Genomic DNA, 17663 nt, shown 5'->3' on the forward strand with positions numbered 1-17663 from the left:
CTTGCAAATAAAAAAGTCATAACCTATGTTTATTTGTTTTATGCCCAAATAAGGACATAATGCAGCAAGTGCTCTATTATTTTTATTGTTGTTGCTGTTGTTGCTATTATAGCATATTTTGTGGTTACCTGTATAATACCAGAGTAATTATGAAATGAAATTTGCCTGAAAACTTGTCTTTTTTACTATGTCGTCAGGGATAATTATTTCTTCTCTTTCAAAAGTCCCCTCTAGTTTATTTGGCTGAAGATACACAAAATGGTATATGGCTTTAGCAGTATGAGTATACATACATTCATCTGAGCCCAACGTATTTATACTTCTTTTGTATATACTGTTTTTAACTTTAACTTTTAAAGGACTGAAAAAACTGCATTATCAAGTAATTGCTGAAACAAAAAGTTAACGTCTACTTTTTTCATGATGATTCAATGTTCAAGTTTTCAAAAGCTGTAACAAAGAATGATGGGAAAGTGCTATGAAGGAATTAGTATTATGTTTGTCAAGTTAAAGTAAGGTTTGTCAGACTGTACATGTGTGATTGCTACTCAGCAATATCCATACTGATTAGAATGGCTGTACCAAGTGTACTCCCTTATTTGCTAAATAGCTGTGTATATATATATATATATATATAAATATGCAGTTGCCTGAAGAATGTGACCTTAAGTGACCCTTGGTTCAAAGAGGTCACTTTGTATCCAGCCTTTGGGCTTGAACTTCTTTTGTGTAAGCGCTGTCTGTTCATTTGTAGACTGCTAACAGTCTAAGTATGTAGCCTGTTTGCTATTTTCAAAGATAAGATCGACAGAAATGAAATCGCAACACATAAAAACCTTAACATAAACACTAACAACTAAGTCAGATATCCAAACTGACTTTGGTTTCTATTACCAGCTCTATGGTGTGAATCATCAATAGCATATAATTAAGCAGTTATAATATACTGAATATTGACAGATATGTTTTACCTGTGTGTTAACGATAAAATGTGTTCAATTACTGGATAATTTTCCAATTAATTGCATTACTTTAGTTATTTTATGACCCAACCACAGCTGAATATGTTCAAGGCTGTGCCTACAAAGAAGATTAAAATCAAATGATAAACATAATACCCCAAGGAAAAAAAAACTGATATATACTATCTTTCATGTTTAATTTCATCTTGAAATGTTTTCCTCATGCACTGTATTACAATATTAATACAGTTTCAGTCCAGCATAGATAACTCACACAAACACAGTGTTTGAACCAATTGCACGTGCAATGTCTGGCTATTGTTTTCACTTGAAATGTACAGACAAGTTGTCTCCTATGTTGATTGGGTTTGTATAAAATAATTTATTATGCATAAAGTTTCTATCTATCTATCTATCTATCTATCTATCTATCTATCTATCTATCTATCTATCTATCTAAAGCACTTAATTTATAGAAGCTTTGATAAAAATAGGTGCTAAAATGTAAATGGCAAATAGCCATCCAATTCACAATTTAAATGAGTTGCATTGTGTTCCTGAACATGCCCAAATGTTTAAACCCTTTAAAGTGAACTCATGAGAAACATTATACTAAAATGTAATATGACAAGATAGACACAGACGTATCTTAGCAACATATATTACAAATGTGGCAGTGGATATATGCTAACACATGCACAGTATGGTTGAAAATTACTCTTTGTCTCATTACTCATTATGCAAGTGTAGTGTTGAACTCTGTATAAGGAAGAAATTGATAATCATTGTAATATCAGAACAAACGTCACAAATTAAAAAGAAAGACTAAAAACTGTTCATGGAAAAAAAAAAAAAACTATTGTATGCTGCATAAACCACTGTTTGGGCTGGGAATCCATTTTTTCATTAAAAAACCTGCATGTGAAGTTTTAGGATTATGCTGACTGAAGAAGCTGTTATGTGGAGAGGTTTTAGAAGTCAAACAGCTGATATTAAGAGAGGACCTGAAATATGGACATCTCTTTCAAGCAACAGAACAGGACAGCGAAATCTTAACAGGCACACAGGTAATAATTACAGTGTTAGTTGAGCGGATGTATACTCAGTAATCTGTCAACCCTATTCACACAATTATAGTCTTACTTTCGATGTTTATTATAATAGTTGCATATACAGCAAATAGAACAGACAATACTGTCTTTCAGAAATACTGTATTAATAAAGCATCAAATGTGTGTCCCAAATAGCATGTAATGCCTTTGGATTTTTAGGCCTCCATAACCTTGAACAGAAAAACAGATATGGCAAATGGATGAAGACATGGATAAACAAATGGACTTTTCAGGTTTAAATATGTTAGTCTAAGTTAAAATTCACAAACTGGGTAATAAATGTTTAAAGAATGTCTTCTAAATGCACATCTTTTCACTGTAGCAGTCTTTTCCTTTTCCCTTATGTTTTGACAAGTGTACCTGCCTTTATAAAAATATCTGTAAAGAAGTACTCATGGGTTTAAGTCATTGTCTACATTACCATTTCCCCTTTGTATCTTAAGATATTTCTTAACAAAATATTTTGATACTAAGGGACAATTCATTTGTGTAGTATACATATGTACTACATTACATAAAACTTCACTGTACCATCACATAAAACACATATTAATAATGCCCAAATAAATGAATTTAGTATCAATTTTGTAAAAACATTTAGCCTTAATTTTTAATACAAGTATACTTCCATTTTATGAACTGGTTTTGTTCTGGGGAGGGTGAAAACAAGCAATAAGCCCTGAACTTCTATCTATCTATCTATCTATCTATCTATCTATCTATCTATCTATCTATCTATCTATCTATCTATCTATCTATCTACATAGTATTCCTATACAAACAGAAGATCCTAATCCTGCTGCATTAATTTTTAAATATGCCTGTCTTCAGAGCAATTTTATACTCATGATATCATCTGTATTATGTACAAGAAGTGTACATATTTATATATGCATATGTGCAATGATAAAATTCACTGAGAATTTTGATATGCACTACTTACAATTTACAAAAAGTCAACAAAAAACACAAAAATGTATACTGTATTCTGTTATAGAGAGAAATGTGTGTAGCGTGTAATGTTTTTAACAAATATTATGTATAACTGTATGTTGTAACACGGTGCTTTTGGACAAAATAAAACATACTAATGTTCTTCATTGGGTGGTCAAATGTTTTAAGCTGAACATGTTTTCTATTTTCTTTCTGCTTCATTGTTACAAAAATAAAATATGATCTCATTCAAAGTATGTTTTGCTCCCACATGGTTGAACATTTTAAGAATATATGGATATACTACTCAAAATAATATTAGTGTAGTGATACAAAAATCTTTATTATTATTATTATTATTATTATTGTTAAATTGATTGATTGATTGATTAATTGAGTTTGTTGAGCGCAAAAGGCACAACTATAAACTTTGTGTTCAGTTTTCTGGTTCAAACAAAACTCTTCCCTATGACTTTACCTGTCAAATAGCAGATAAGCACATATGAACATATGAATCAGTAAGTGTAGGTTTTGATTTTCAACAAAAATAAAGGTAAAGCACATTTATTGCTGTGCCCCGTGTTGTGCTATTTTGATGACATTGTAACATTTTTTAGTCTTAGTCTTCTTAAATATAAGGAGTTTTTTTGCAACATATGGCTTATTATTATACCTGCATTCATATATATTTTAGGCTTGTAACATTTTAACTATAATGATGGTAAGATCATTAAATAATAAGCATGACAATTCTACAAATACATAAAAAATGAATAAATAGAATCTGTGTTTTTTTTTTCCATACTCCCTGAAAAGTGGGAGTAATAAAAGGTATTAAATGTTGTAAATAAATAATCTTAATACACTTTTTGGTGGATCAGTCCATACGTTTTTGTTGGCATCTGCCCCTTTATTACTTGAACACATGACATAAATGAAAGAATAATTAAATTATTTTTTGAGGCTATATCAATGGATAAAACTGAAATGGTATTTGGAGGAATAGGTACAAAAGGTCAATTAAACTGTTGGTAACAATGCCATTAAAAACAGCACCCAGAATTTATAATGTAGAAAGGAAACTATGAAGATGATGAAAAAAGAAGAAAACTTAACGTAATACTAATAGTATGTCTATCAATTATATCCATCCTTCAGTACACTTACATGTACAATATAGGTTTTAGCTTTTGGTGACAATAAATGTGTATTTGGGACCAGTAAATGAATGGATCTACATATATTTACTTTTAAAGTTGTATGAATGAACTTTAGCACATTGTGTTTTGAGCGGTCATCAAATGTGTTTGAAAAGAATGCTCAGAACACATATTTAATATGCCTGCCATTTTTAACATTCTTGACCTACTACACTGGATGACTTGGCTGAAATATAGCATACAGAAATGCTTAATCATCTAAACATATGTAATACATCAGTTGAAAAAAAGAAGGTCTAATTATTTTCTTGATTAAAATTAAAATCAATCACTTTGAACCCAGCTGTAAATTCATTCATTAGCTTGTTTATTTACAACATCCTTTTTTATATAAAAGTAACTAAATCTGCACATGTAATTTTAATTTCTGTGCAGCATATGTAATCGCAATTGTATTATGTATTTTAATGAATTTCTACATTCATTGTACACAGCTTCCATAAATTATTTTAACATCATTTTGTATGTTTTAAATGTATGCATTTCCCACCTAAGTGTTAAAAGTGCATTGAATAACGTGAATAACGAGCACAGTAATGGAAGCCAATAAAAATGAGTCTTGTAAATAACCTTTTGAAGGCTGCATATAAATGGATGACTTCTTATGCAAGCCTAACAAAGGTGTTAATTAAATAATTGGCATTCACAGCAATTCTGTTCACTGTTTAATGACACTAAAGGTGGAGATGTGTGCCAGCAGACATTTTAACTCTACCCTTTCGTTCAACTAGCCAAAGCCATAAAATGGTGGCATCACCAGAAAAGATCTACTTCTCTAAATATTACAGTATGCTTTTTGGCCATGTGACAGTTAACATCAAGGTTTTTTGAAAAATGTCTTACTCCTGGGATTATACTTTGGACATTAAACCTTGAGAGAAATCAAGTAAAATCAAAACAGTCTTCTAAACTTTGCCAAACATTTCAAAATTCTAATAGCAGAAACATGGCTTATTGAACACGTTACAGCAGCAATCATTATGCATTTGCAAATATTGTACTGTTCATCAACTTTACATAATTTCAAGTGAACTGGAATTAGCAAAAAAAAAAAAGCATGGTGCTTATTGTGATTTAAGCAAGGTAAAAATGAGTGACAAGCAAAATGCCTCACTATTATTGGATGGATGCTGAGTCACAGTTGTTTCATAGAATTTGCCACATTAGGAATATAACAACATTAAACAGAAGGCTTTTAGGAGAAATATTGCATCTTCTTTAATACACATTTTCTACAAACCATATATATATATATATATATGTGTGTGTGTGTGTGTGTGTGTGTGTATGTGTAATATGTGTGTGTAATATTACCAACATTTCTACCTGGAAGCCATTTAAAAATGAATAGATGAGTGTTATTCTTATTCCTTCTACATTTTATTATCCCCACTTTCCACAGATAACCTCACATGTTAGTAGCAAAGAGCAAAAAAAGGTCTTTACTTGTAGTCTGTAAAGATGACAAAGTTCACCTGTCAGAATGGTTTAATATGGAATTGTTTTATTAAACAGGGATGTTTCATTGAATATACAAAACTTATTTACTAATCCAGATTATTTAGTGCCATAAAACTACTTTATCTTAAGAGTATAACATAGTGAAAGTTTATACCTGAATAAAAAAATAGGCTCAGCTTACCATATATATGTGTATTTGACAGGACAATTTAACTATTATTAACTGATTCAAAAAATGTCACTAATTAAAGTTATTTTGTTTTAATCATTTGTTAAACTATCAGTTCATCATTAGATTATTCAGGGCTGAAGGGCCAGACCTAATATTGATAGCAGTAGATACAAGGCACCAATCAGTCCTGAACGGTTAGCTAGTTGATTACAAGGCACACACACACACACTACACTCAGTTCTGATTTGTGTCTTTGGAATGTAGGAGAACTCAGAGAACATCCTCATATAAACATGAAGAAAACGTGCACACTCAATAGAAACAGCAGCAGCCAAAGTTCGAATCAAGGCCTCCGGAGCTGAGATGCAGTCGTGCTAACCTCAAATGTGAATTATATAGAGAAGAAGAAGATTACTTTTGATTACACAAATTCATGCACCATAAATCTAAATGTAAATACAGTTGTGTATAATTTGTGTACAGTTCTGTTATGTATTTCATTTTTAATTAATATTATATAAGTATGGATATACAGTATATACACAGTATTTGTATAAGTGCAAGTACAATAATGAAACGGATTTGTAAATACAATGCATCTTTTGTGTGGGTGTTTTTGCTATAAACAGTTTCTCTGACAGTACAAAGCAGTATTTGTTTTATATTAATGTACTACTTGTAACAGTCGAGCTAAAGGGAGTCAACATGTTTATGGAAATTACATTGTTAAAACAAACCCATAAACACTCTACAGCAAAGCATCTGTTTTATCCTCGCTAACAGTTTTAAATTTAAATGTCCATGCTTAATTGCTTCTTTTGGAAAATGTTTGTTTATGTCTGTGACAAAGTCAGGAAATTGTGGAAGACATACAGAGAGGGATACAGGCAGACGAACAGATAGATAGATAGATAGATAGATAGATAGATAGATAGATAGATAGATGTACACCTCCAAAACGGTACAACTCAAAGGCTTTCCGAGTAAATACTGCTCATGTAAAATGCTGTAAAACACTTAAGCATTGCAAAAAATACGTTAGCAAGGTATTTTATCATGTACAAATCATTACATAAAAAATTTACTTGGCCTTTGGTGCAGACTAAGGAATCTGAAAAATATCATATCCTACACATTTGTATAGGTACGCTACATTGAAAGCTAGAATTGAACACATTGAGACAAATACAAAACACCTTAAATCAACTACGTAAGTTGATTAATTCTGTAATAAAAAATAAGCAAGAACTGCGTGATCAGAAGGTGTTCTTCTGATAGTTAATGCTTAACTCTAAGTTATGTCCTGAGCATGCGCGATGCGCGTACACGCGCGTGTGCTCTGAAATAAACACCTAAACCGAGGCGCCTTGGAGTGTGTCAGTGCTAGCAAGCGCTCCTGGAGCTCACCTCTTGTTACCAGGGAAACGCCAATCAGTGGGATAGCTGTGAAGCACAACGTGAGCATGCGGCTGTTGGGTGGACTTGCAAATCCACCTCTGGCGTTGCTTGGCTAAGTAAAACGCAATAATCTCATATATCCCACAAGACCAAATTGAATGGAATCAGCCGTATAATTCGTAAAATGTATGACGATAGATAGATAGATAGATAGATAGATAGATAGATAGATAGATAGATAGATAGATAGATAGATAGATAGATAGATAGATAGATAGATAGCTGGCTGAGGATACATTCTCACCCAGATGTTACTGTTCAGCAATAAGCGATATGTAAACATTTATTTCTAAATTTTTCTGGTTTGAATGTACTCTGATAAGAAATGGCATTCTCATATATACTTTTAGTTATGTAATTATCTTGGATCAATAAAATCCATCAAACAATCTTATGGGTTTTGTTTTATACTTGGCAGTAATTTTACATTTCTTAGCCTATGTTGGGAAAACGAGAGTTGGGTAACAGGATAGTAAAGTGTGGCAGTTTCAAGTCACGTGACATGTTCACAAACAATTACATATATGAGTAATATTAACTTAGCTGTAGCAATTTAGAAGGTTCTCTCAAACTGAAATGTACTTATGCGATCTTAATGCTGTCCGATCTCTGGCAAACGTGTCCTGTCACGTGCTTCTAACCTGGATTTATCTTTATAACCCTGCTTATGATATTTATAGGCTATATTATCTCCTCCCTTCAAAAAAAGGGGAGCTTCTGTCTAACGTTGTCAGAGATGGTAACTTACCACTAAAACAGCACTCTCCTCTGCAACTCACAAAGGCTCATCCCAAACATCATAAAGAGCAAAGATATCCCTACTGTTTTTCTGTGAGGTTTTATATTTACATCAGATTTCCTATAAACTTTAAAACGTGCGCCATTTCAACACTGTGGCTAAGGATGATCATGTGTATAAAGTTAATTACAATCATCATGATGTGTCTACATGTCAACGTTATTATCGCCAAATAATACAACTTTATTGGTAGAGTGAATAGCTAAAGAATATTCAGGAATTAAGTTTATCTTAGGTACTATGAGTTTAGGAGCATAGAAATAATGAAATGGTCATAAAGATTCAACAAACAAATAATATTGACTGCAATGCAACTCATTAGATTTTTTTCATTCCTTGCACGTTAATATAAGCGCCCAAAATTTCTCTTATTATACTTTATACTGTAATCGTTTTACATGTAGCACTAGCATTAAACTACTACTTTTGTCACTGACGATTTTTTTGTTTATTTCTTCTTATAAACTGTTTTGGGATTTAAAGGATTTTTTTACAAAAACATCTTTAGAAACAAAGGCAACATGATTACTTAAATATATGATGTAGTGGCAGTCGAGCTTTTAACCTCCTAAACTATTTTGAGTGATAGATATTTCTAAAATAAAAAAAATTACAAAAAATTCAACAGTGTGCTTTAATATATTTTACCTATTTCTGCTAACTATAAGTATAAACTACTGGTTAAACAAATTAATAAAATCTGCTCTAACCCAATTTCAAAATGACCACATATCTTATAACAACATGTACATTAAACAATCATGATTAAATGTTATGCTACATTTGTCTTTATTGTATGAAACTATATTGATATTCCTCTACTGTGGGAAATAAAATGATTCAGATTTGGTCAGTTATTTGCAGACTTCTAGATTTTCTTTACACTACGCTGACATTTAGTGCAGCCCCAGTTGGGAAAACAATGCCACCATTCATAGCTCTAGACGTAGATTTCAATCGACTTAAGCGGACACAATGAAACTTGGTCATTCACTGCTTACCCATATTGTGTTCTCAAATTTTCTCTCAGCAAAAGTATAATGACTCGGTATTGTATAGCTGCTTAGACAAGGGTTCAGAACAAGAGACACTAGTTTTGTCTGACGGTGTGAGAAAGTTGGGAAGAGATCTTTTCTCCCAGATGGTGTTAAATTCAGCTGCTTTTTAACATTGGCCTTGCATAGCAATGCTGTGCTCTCCAGCCACAATAGATGAGCCGCTAGTTCCCACTAGTTAACATGCGCACTCACGCAACGTGCAGACTTTTGTTTGGGATTTTTAAACGCAATTTTCTTAAAATACCATGTGATGAGAAATTCTGCGTCGATCAGTTTCTGGCACTGGAACTATATTAGTATACAATCATTATTTTTATAATCACTAAAGCGTGAAATAAAAAGACTACACATATTGTGCATTTTTGATATGTGATGTCAATAAGCTGTATTTTAAAAGTATCTGTTTTTCTAAATAAACGATGAACTAAAAAAACGTGTATATTTTCATTTATTTCTTGTTGGTTCAAAGTAAACATTCACACTCCATTTGACTTTATTGAGTTAAGAATGAGTAACAAAAGGTTACCCTGTAGTTTCGAAAACTAACAACTTATTGCTTTAATTGAACCAACTTTGAAAAAAGAATACAGTGAACCCACTTACACTTTGTGATGTAAATGCTGATTGTATCAAACAATAAGCTGTAGTTAAATAGCAGAGCCTGCTTTTACGCTTCCCCTGGATTAGACACAGTGAACAAGGGAACTAACAGCCACTTTACAAGTCAATGGTCGCTTGTCCTAAACATTACTCCTAATGCAAATAAACAGCCGTCGCCCTATGGGCGTACAGTAGTAAAAGTTTGGCACGTGCATCGAACCAAACAGAAATCACCTCTTTAGTTCATTCATTTGCGGTTAACAGCCCACAGTGCGCCAGTGCAATTACAGGCGTTTCTGCAATAGATACGCAAATGTTATTCACTATCGCGGCTACATGATGAAATTACATAAAATCAGAATTTGCCAGTTTATGCAACTGAAGTATTAGGAGAGAATTGATTTCCCTTTGATTGTTGTTCCAAACTCTGTGGTAGCAATGTTTCTACAATCAACAATAGTTTCAAGTTCAACATTTCAATCATTTGAGCCCTGTAGCCTACTGAAGAAGAGATAACACTTAACCTACATGGGCTGGTAAAACATTATCACGTCAAACAAAAGGGCTGACCTCCTTTTATTTTATCTACTCATATATACCGAAATTGAAAACAGAAATGTTAATGAAGCGGATATGCCATTATATATACTGTATGTTATATAGCTTTATATAATTACCAGTAAATAAATAAATAAATGGAATCATTAACATGTAATAAATCCAATACCCCGACTCTTAACGTGTACAGAATGTATTTATTTCAAAATCAAGTTCAAAACAAAGAGATCATAAATTAGGAAAGAAAACTCTCAAGGTGTTCAAAAAATATTTTAGTAAAAACACTTGAAATACAACTACGGTCATCAGCATTCGTAAGATGCATTGAAAAGTTTAGGTATAGACTGCACAGTGCAGCCCAAACCCTTTCCTTGTGACTTCAAAATATACTTCGGTAAAGGGGGCTGTGTCTCTTTTTAAGAAATGCAGATTAGTCTTGTGCACTTGATGTTTCTTCATGACCTAAACCTCTCCAGCCCTTCACACCACGCCAACCCCACCACACCCCCACCCCCCACCACAGCACTGTCTATCATAAGCGGCCTGAGCATGGCATTGCCACTTGCCCCCGAGCGTGGGAATGGGAGCGTCCAGCCGTTCACATCTCTTACACTACGTTTAACGGAATCAATTAAGCAAGGCAGACCTCACAGCAGCCCCACTCCACCCCTTTCCATTTTTGTCAGCCCTATACGTCCTAATTATTTCAGTTTGGAATGCCAATGCCGTTTCCTAGATGGAGCTGATCAAGCCTGAAAACACACACGCACACACACACACACACACACACACACACGCACACACACAGACGGGTAGAGGAAGACGGAGACAGAGAGAGGGAGGGAAAGAGTGAGAGAGAGACGAAGGTGGGGGTTAGGGTACACACGTCGGTTTTCTACGTAAATGTCACATTCATTTCCAATGCTATGCGCCAAGTAAGACACAGAGCAGTTTGACAAGGGGGAGGCGATCTCGTCTCCATCATGTCTTTCTGCTTCAGTGCCTTCCTCAAGGAAACCCTCTTAGAAGAAGAAAGCATCTGTTTCGGATACTGAATAGACGGTGGGGAAGTAATCACAACTCAGTATTAATTTTGTTAATGTTACTTATGACTGCAAAGGTTTCTCATTGTTTTATGTTCGGACTGTTGGAATTCTCGGCTTCATCTTAAAACGTGAAGTACACGACGAACACGTGATATAAAACTTTCTAGTGCCCAATCATCATTTGATCTGGCAAGTTTTGTCATATGCCGACCACCAGAAATATTGAAATACGCTAAACAACAACATGTGTTTACTATTTTTTAGCACTGGATTAAATAAAATGTAAAATGTTTCTCTCGATTTTCTTATTTTAATATGCACAATGGTGACGTTGCAATGAAAATAGAAATCTTACGTACATCATTTTCTAAAAAATGTTTAAAGATAAAGGCAGTTTCTTATATTTACCAGAATAAAAAGTTCATAAAGCCAAAGCTTGCTTTTCAGCGTTTAATTATTCTCTTTGCCACGTGTTTCTTTAACATCCTCCAAAGGTCCACGATGATCCTGGAAGCAGTTTTTACTTTCGGTTATCTAGCTTTATGAAGACCAACACACTCATACAGCTAGATAACCAAAGATAACAACCCACTTCCTATCCATTAATAGTAATCCACCCAAAAAGTTCAGTGTCAACTACACAAGAAGATTTTTTTTCTATAATTATAATTCTCCTTCTTCTTTAAAGTATTATTTTTTTCTTACGATTCTTAATTTCTTGTAGCTTCTCCGTTCTTCCTTTAAAGTTTATCCCCAACTTTTAATTATTCATTTTTGTTGCCCACTGACTGACATCAGGAAAAGATAGTTGTCATCCTGGACATTAGAAGAAAATATGAAATCCATTGATGAACATCTTAAGTAGGAAGTAATTAAGAACGAGGGGCATCCATTCTTACACAGGCCAAACTGGAACTGACGTTGAAGAAAACAATATTTCCATTCTCATAATAAAAGCCCTCCTTTCCAGGCGTAAAACCGCAGAGGTATAACCAGTATCCTTCGCTGAGATTAAAAAAAATCCCCGGTTGTGCTAGAAAGTGCTTCGCCGATACACAAGACCTCATCGTGATCGCTTCTGATAATTATGCAGAAAGAATCTATGTTGCCGAATGGTGGCGGCTCGCTTACACGCAGCTAGCGTGAGTTTTGGGGGGGAGAGTGCTGGTCTCATGTGCGGGGAGATCAGAAAACGAAGATGCCGTCTTGTTGGCTTGTGCTGCTGCTGCTGCCAACAGACTGAAAGGAGAAAAGGGCCATCTTTTGGGGAGGGGTAGAGGTCGGAGAAAGATGTGATGGTGTGTGTGTGTGTGTTGGAGGGGTGGGGGTTTTGAGGTTTAAAGGGGAGACGGCGTGCACCCGCCAAAATCTGGACCAACCCGACGAGGTCAAAGGTCCCTGACCGCCGGAGACTAAGGTAATGATGATGTCATGAGAAATCTCAAGTACACACATTAATTGATATGCATGAGTGATCGACAATCTGCTCTCGCCACCAAACGACATCGCCATATATTTTTCCTTTAATTTTGCTCAGCAAATACATTCTGGTTTACAATGGAAAAAGGGGGGGAATAAAAAAATAATAATCATAAAACGCGGCCTGAAAAACCTTCGTGTGCTGCTGCTGCTGCTGATGCTGTCAATGCAGATCGCTGTAATATCCAAAGACTGGAAAAATCTCTCTCTGAGGACAGATGAAAGCATTTGGATCTGTGTTTTGCGCCTCTGCCTGAATTTCTCCTCCTGAAGCCTACGCTTAGAAACAAGGCACTTTGCTGCTGTTGCATAAAGCAGGGGCCTTGCTCTGTGGGACTGGGACTCTGCTCTGTGTAACGCAGTGAGTCGATGTGTAATTACATTGACGATTTACGCGGTGTTCTGTTTTAATGGCTTCACATCTCACATCTCGCTCCTGTTCAGCCAAGCTGCAGAGAGGTACAGGTGCTGGCCTCATCGCTTTCCTGTGTCATACATTTCTCAGTCTCGTTCTTTTTTTATCCAAATAACATTACTTTCACGTCTCTTCCAGGCTAGTGCATTAAATGCAGGTAGGATATTTTCAGCATCGCATTACACTATGTTCACGCAATTCTCAATGAAATTCTAGCACCATTACACGCTTAACTAACTGCTGTAACATGCCATCTAACACATCAGATGTAACATCTGCTGAAAAAAATGAAGATTATGTTACATATACGAAGGTGAAAGCGCTATATGGCATAACATGTGATTTGATTTATAACAGAGACATTGTTACGTAAGTCTGGACAAATGCCTTGAGGTCAGCAATGTGTCCCCTCGAATGACTAAAACACGAAAGTACCTCGGTTCACATATTACACAAATTAAACGTCATAAATGTCTGTTCACTGTAACGCAAGCATACTGCTAAGAATGCCCAATTCAGGCCCCTGTTCAGGTACATAGAACTACAGAGGCGACTGAAATAAATAAATAAATAAATAAATAAATAAATAAATAAAAGTTTTATCCATGATGGGCATGATTAATACGCCTAATGGTAAGGCAATGGCAAACCATATTCACACCTATACTCGACGAAATTTCCAACACACACGCTCCACTCCTTATATAACTGGTAGTCTGACAGTTCTATTGTAGCATCTGATGTCTCTTCACAATCCTACATATTCTGTCTTGTCAGTGTTTGTTAAGACTTTTTTTTATACAATGATGTATTCACACGAGATACATACTGTTAGGATTCTAACATAATAACGTTAATTCGTATCATTTGTACCCCTTGTCGGTTCATGGGTTAATATACTTTGACAGAATAAGCTACTTTTTGAAAGTAGCCCTATTCAAGTGTTGTGAGCTTACTCTGATTTTTTAATTAACCTTTTGCAAGCATGTTCTCAAAGGACACGACTTTACGTAATGATTCCACATTTATAAGAATTTAAGAGCAAATGAAGAACTGACATGACTGATTCAACAACTTTCAGAGGGGCACAATTTTGGTTTTTTTTTTTGTATCATTCTTAGTCTTTAGTCTTAGAGTTGCCTTATGAGCCATATTTAAAATAACGTCATCAACAGTCTTGACGTGTCAAGCATGACTCCACTAGAAATAACTACCTGCCATTTGCAGTAAGTTGCCTTTCATACGCAGAAGCTGGCTTTAATGGTAATAATAATTAGAGGCTAAGGAAATGTCAATATAGCGAAAGCGGCAATTATGTACTCTGTGTTCACTAGTCATATCACCAATTTTGAACTTGCTATTCTTACTCTGACTTCATCTTTATATGTGACAGCAATAAAACAAATCCATGACTACATCGTTAAAGTAACAATTTATAACCGATTCCAGATTGGCACAGAGTGAGACATCTCACGATATTTCGCAAAGGTGAGGGGTATCAGATTACTAGCCTACAATTAGTCTCGAGGACTCAGAAATATTGATTCAGTTTTAATATGTTTTACTCCCATGTCTGCTTTCTGACACAAGGTACTGTACAAAGATGTCATTTTACATGTCAGTGCTAAGGTATATCCTATTGTATACTTCTTGTAGTTTATTTTGTGGTCAAGTTACAAAACCTGTTTCTAACACCAACATCTGTCACAAATAGAAAGCGCAGAAGATACTCCTTTCCAATTATCCGTCACGTGACAATAGCATCTACCAATCTTTTTATTCAGAGGGTTTAACTTACACATTGCATTACTGTTGTCGACATATGTTGTAATTTGTTCAGGCGAGGCATCAAAGTATTTGCTTTATTGTGTATTTATTTTCGGTGGAGAAACAGTAATAAAGCAAATAGCTTTGTTTTATAACATTTTACATTATAAAAAATGTATTACAAATAAATAACAAGGAGAAAAAAAAACATTTTAAAAAGTGTTCAGGTATTCCTTAAATATATGACTACACAGACGTAGACAGATAGTCAGAATCCAAGGTTATTGAACATATTTTATTGTGCTATATATACCCATTACCACATTTTTGATTTTGATACTCTTTTTCCAAAGATTAAAAAAAAAACATTAAAACTTCAAACTACAAATATAAACATTGCTCGCGTGGTAAGAAATGATAAAGTAAAAAATCAAACAATCCTAACTGCGCTGAAACTGACCAATGACTGCGAGAGAATGTAGTTACGAAGGCTTTGAGAGCAAGAGCTAATTGCCTAATTGGAACAGTACCGTGACGTCACTTTACATTTTGTAAAAAAAAAAAAAAAAAACAGTAATGTAAATGAGTGAGCCGGCAGGAAGACAACTCTGCATAGAAAGCAGCGACAGTAACGTACCGGTTTCTCGGGGCAATTATCTTTATTCATGACCCATATTATACTGTATCTAATATATTTCTAGGAGCCAGGGTATGGAAACACTATATTTTTTAACACCATTCAGTTTTTAAGCCCGTTCCTAATTTTAACTGGAGAATGGTCAAGTTTTAATATACTTTTTATTTATATTCATTTGCTTTGCGTGACATACTGGAATTAATCTCATAAGTATAGATCGTATTGTTAATACCTTATCTTAAAGATGGCATGTTTCTTGGTCGGATGTGTCCTTATATGCTATTTTAACACAAGTTTAAAGTATCTTTCTTCCAATCCTATTGTATTCGTTTTTATCGTCTGCCAAGGTGGCAGTGACCCTGGCCATGAGACGCTGTTGGACTGGTCTCTGTTTCGACTTTAGGCGAAAGTGTCAAACTGAGTGCTTTAATGTCAGCAAGTGATCCATCTATACTTCACTCATTCTAAAGTCTTCATGAAATTAGGCCGTTGTAATCCCATATTAATGTTAAGATACCCCCATACAGAAAGGAGTTAAATTGTCAATGACTACAGAATGTGTAAAAACCAAATTTACCAAATTGCAATGTACGTTATTAAAAAATAGCAAATAAAAACGTCATTAAACATTATTTACATTGCCTATTAAAACGTCTATGAGAACCTTCTAAAATATTAAGAGTTAACATGCAGGCATTCGTAACGCATTTTAGAATATGACAGCATTTCTTTACGGCATATTTTTTGAAAATAAAAAGTTATACGTTTACAAACAGTTTTAACATAATTTACGCAAGTTTTCTTTAACGGTAGTATAAATTGTACTTACAGTATTGTACATTGTGAGCGGACACGTACTCTGTAATACGCTGCAACTCCTTTTTTCTTTGCAGTCCTCATAGTCTGCAAAGCATCCAACGACCACCCGACATGTAGTTGTAAATAAGCTCCTTGAAGACGTCCCAAAATGTTAGGCCATCACATTTTTCTACCCTTTAACTTAAAATTGTCAATTATTCCCAGCTCATTATATTTGCTTCCCTTGGAATAATTATACTTGCTCCCCTTGGTGTGGTTTGGACAGCAATATATTCCATCCTTAAAGACGATTTCCCGCATAACATATTTTGTCTGCTAAGCCAAAAGAAAAAGTGAACTGTTGAGAGAGATGAGTGTCTGCAAGTTTTTGGGGTTGGCCAAGGTCTAGTCCAGCCCTCTATGTTAAGAAGGACGTGCTCTGAAATTCAAACAACTTCCCCGTTTCTTTTGTTACTGTTTAAACTGAAGAGCCATTGTTCATTTATTGCCATGGACTTTTTTTTTTTTTTAGTTCCCAGAACAGGTTACCCGTTGATGGCAATGGCCTAATGAATTTGCACCAATCCTCATTTCAGACTTCGTCTGACAGACGGAACAAATTAGATTTTTTTAAACATTCATCTTTGAAAAGTGGATATTTCCAAAAAAAACTAAGCAAAAGTCGCCTGGTATACAGCATGCTGCTACAGTGAGAAAAAAATAACACAGTAATAATACAAATTTATTATTGCTATTTATTATTATTAAGAAGAAGAAGAAGAAAACAAGAAGAATATCACTACTGTATTTCGCGGATATGTGTAAAACTTGTGAGTGTGTTTGTTTCTTTATAATTAGATTAAAATACGATACAACTGTTTTATTGGTTTATTCATTTTATGTTTCATACTAGTTTGATGAAAAATATCGGAAACACCTGTTTTTCTGGACTTTTCGAAAAACCTCAGATACTAAACTTCGTCCTTAATTTTAGGGCAAGATAATACTGAATGGTAATTTTAAATCTGCGATGAAAATGATTGGAAATAAACCATTAGATTTAAAATTCATATACACCGTGTGTAGTATAAACAAGCACGATATAAATGTATAACACTACAGTAATACAGGGGTCTGATTTTTTGGGGTCTATGATTTTTACAATGTATAGTTTTCATTCAATCTTT

General features: G+C 34.3%; 1 long non-coding RNA gene across 2 annotated transcripts in view; it reads right to left on the reverse strand.

The window, feature by feature from the left end:
* LOC120532868 overlaps positions 1-17663 on the reverse strand; it is a 68767-nt gene that overhangs the window by 48696 nt on the left and 2408 nt on the right. The window contains exon 1 of one of the 2 annotated variants that reach the window (XR_005634393.1): positions 16508-17105. The exons of the other annotated variant lie outside the window; for it this stretch is intronic. This is a non-coding gene — a long non-coding RNA (uncharacterized LOC120532868). Of the gene's footprint in view, positions 1-16507; positions 17106-17663 lie in introns of those variants that run through there. 2 annotated transcript variants of the gene reach the window in all.

The sequence above is a fragment of the Polypterus senegalus genome, chromosome 7 (genome assembly GCF_016835505.1).
Source record: "Polypterus senegalus isolate Bchr_013 chromosome 7, ASM1683550v1, whole genome shotgun sequence".
Lineage (NCBI taxonomy): Eukaryota > Metazoa > Chordata > Cladistia > Polypteriformes > Polypteridae > Polypterus > Polypterus senegalus.